We start from the raw sequence: 3,548 nt of genomic DNA on the forward strand, positions 1-3,548 counted from the left end.
TTAGCTTCTAAGGTTTTTTTCTTTAAATGTCATATAGCAGACTCACGTAAAATATGATAGTGGGTTTGCTTGCTATTGTCATTAAATGGGCTATTATAACTCTGGGGATATTGATACTTTTTGAATGTGCATTACCTGTTGTACTACCGTTCTTTATAAAAAACTGTTATTTTGTGAAAATCATTTGCTTGTACTGACAGTGGACCATGGCTAGGTATGAAGAGGAAATGGATCTCATTTTTGGTGAGAAACCTTTGTATTCTACATTTCCTTAGCTGACACAATGTATCAATGATTATAAGCTATATTTTTTTATTTTTAAAACTCTTTCATTATTATATTTTTCTTGCATGTGCAATATACTATTTCAGTTTTATTTTTCTCTCCTTTTTATATTTGAAGCACTTCACCAGTATTAAGAAGATTTTCTTTAACTTTTTTGATTTTGCAGTAAATAAGTTTAAAACATATTTGCTATAATGTCAATGTATACCCAAACGGCTTTAGACTATAAAAAAACTATGCCATTAATTGTTATAAAAAATTATGGGACTTTGCTTAATGATTCTGTCTGATTCCAGGACAAGAGAATACAAAAAGAGTCATTGCATAGTACCAAAGAAGCACAAAGCTAAACTGCATAGTGCCAATCAAGCACAAAGTCAAAGAGACCAACCAATCCCAAAGGGGTTGATGAAAATTTTGAGCCATGACAAGAGGACTTGAATGTGTTTGGGGTTAGAAGTTGCGGCTGTTTAATATGTGTTAAAGGTAGGGCTTCCTTGTCCCAAATTCTACCAAGTATCTCAAATTTGGCTCCTACCTGGCTCCTATAATCTAGACCTTTTTCTGTCTTTCATAATGTGGCAACTTCCTGTAGCCCTGGCTACTGATTGGATAAATGCTTAATTGCTTATATCATTTTAATTGGGCCCTGATTCAAGGACCTGTTATAGATTTATTTTTCCTTTACTTAGAATTTTTACACATAAGACTTTGATAGTCTATATTTCATCCAGAAATTATCTTTTTTTATTTAGATTTTTTAATGTTTTTTATTTCTCTTGCCAATTGATTCATATACCTCATAACTCAGCCATGCATCCCTAAATGATCCCTGTATTTTTCAATCACCCTTTTGGGGGGTGGGGAAGTATAATTATTATTTCAAATTGCAAAGTTTAAATTCCTTTTGAGAGTAATTTTAGGTTAAGAAACATGCTACCGCTCCAAATCCAGAAAGTGAATGGTTTGAAGAAGACACCATGAAGATGCCTCCACAGACCACATGCTGCACCAGAAGATCCAGAGTGAACTTTGGGATCTGGTGATTTAAACTGTGTGTGGTTTGAATGCATTTGTTTTGTATGTATACTCTTATACTGAAGGGGACTGCCCCCTAACTGGATTTTTGTCAATGCCAATCATTGGTTTTGTTATCTTTTCCTCTTATCCTCAAATTATTGTAATTTCAAAGTTGGTATGGTTACAAGACCCATCGGAAAGACTAGTCTTCCTCGGCTCTCAGGGGGAAATGTATAAATGGAGATTTTGAACCCTAGACTTCAATCCCTAGAAGTCCTTGGTATTTCCCAGAATTCCCTATAATCTCTCCTGAGTCTCCACATTGGTGAGATCAAGTTATTGCTATTTAACTGATAGTAACACCGCCCACGCTTCTCTTCCTTTGCAATGATGCAGCAAGTATAGTGGTAAGTTAAGTGCAGGGATTTTAAATGAGCTAATCAGCCATGGGCACATGGTTTTTATTTTGTATCCTCTTTATTCCTTGATACCTAATGATCCTTAATAAACCTCATAAAATATAATATTTTTATTATTCAAGATATAATTTAATTTCTAAACTCAGCAATACAATGATCTAAGACAATTCCAAAGGACTTGTGTTAAAAGATGGTATCTGCCTCCAGAGAAAGAACTGATGGAGTCTGAATGCAGTTTGAAACATAATATTTTTCACTTTATTTTCTTCTTTTGTGTGTGTGTGTGTGTGTGTGTGTGTGTATTTGGGTATGTGTGAGTGTTTTCTTCTACATGACCAATAAGAAAATATTTTGCATGATCACCCCCCAGAATTTTCCATTTTATAAAGTTAGATATCCAATGTCAAGCTAGAAATCCTGGATCTATAAACAAAAATGTCAGAATGAATGCCCTTATTGATTTTGAAATAGAAATATCTCCTAACTCCTTGTAGTTAGTTGGTTACTATTCATACTTGTGAAAAAAGACGGAAAGTTTACTTTACTAGCTTGGAATTTGGCTTTCTTTACTTTTACATTGTACCTTTCCTGAAGTAGTCAACTGAAAATGTAAGAATTAACTTTCAGAACATGAACAACTCTTCTAGGTTTAAGATGGTTTAGTTGAAGTGAGAATAGTAGTATTTGGCAGCATGCTATAAGTCTGGACAATACTTCTAAGTATATCTTAGGAAGTTAAGTGGATAGAATGCTGGACCTAGAATCTGGAAGATATAAGTTCAGATATTACCTTACTAGTTGTATAACCCTGTGTAAGCCACTTAACTTCTGTTTGCCCCAGTTTCCTCATCTGCAAAATGGGGGCCATAATAATAGCACCCACCTCACAAAATTATTATGAGGATAGCATCAAGTAATATTTACAAATACTTATTTGGCAAGCCTTAAAGGACTATATAAATGCTAGCTGTGATTATCATCATAATTATTTTGTTCACTACCATTTGAATACCTCAGTTGCATCTCAAATTCAACATGTCCAGAATGGAAAGACTATATTCAAACTCACAGATTTCCTTTGAGAGCAACACTATCCACTCAGTCAACCAGGTTCATAAATTAGCAGTATTGAATTTCCCTACTTCAACATTACTCCCCACTGTTGCCTGGTCCTATTGATTCTAACTCTAAACCCTAATTCCCTTCTTCCTGCTCACAAAATCACTATGCTAGTTTAGGCCCATGCTTTAACTACTGTAATAATGTTTTCATTGTGCTTGTCTCTAGTCTCTCCTTTCCAAGCCACATAGCTGCCAAAATAATCTTATTGAAGCTCACATCTGAACATAGACTCTACTAATCAAAAATCTTTGAAGGTCCCCAATTACCACTAGGATAAAATACAAAATCCTCACCTGACTTTTAAAACTCTCCACACTCTGGTTACTAACCTACCTATCTCTATTTATTTCACATTACTTCCTAGACACTTTCAGCCAAACTTGCCAACTAACTTTCCCAGCTTGGCAAACTATCCTGTCTCAGTGTCTTTGTCAATCCACACTTGAGCAATGGCTTTGGAAAGAGAATACCTGGCTTCAAATTCTGGGCAGAATGAGTGATACGTGGAAAGAAAAATAGAGCGCGAGGAAGAATTCAGGAGTAGGAGCAAAAACTCCTCCAGGTTAGCTCTATGTCTAAATTAGAGAAAAGAGCCCCGGTCATTCATTCCCAGAATTGGATCCAGCCCCAAGCGGCGGGAGGGGTGAGAAGACCGAGGTGTTTCTGTGAGAGATCCGGAAATGACGGAAGTTCTCCAGGTTT

The sequence above is a fragment of the Monodelphis domestica genome, chromosome 2 (assembly GCF_027887165.1).
Source record: "Monodelphis domestica isolate mMonDom1 chromosome 2, mMonDom1.pri, whole genome shotgun sequence".
Classification (NCBI taxonomy): domain Eukaryota; kingdom Metazoa; phylum Chordata; class Mammalia; order Didelphimorphia; family Didelphidae; genus Monodelphis; species Monodelphis domestica.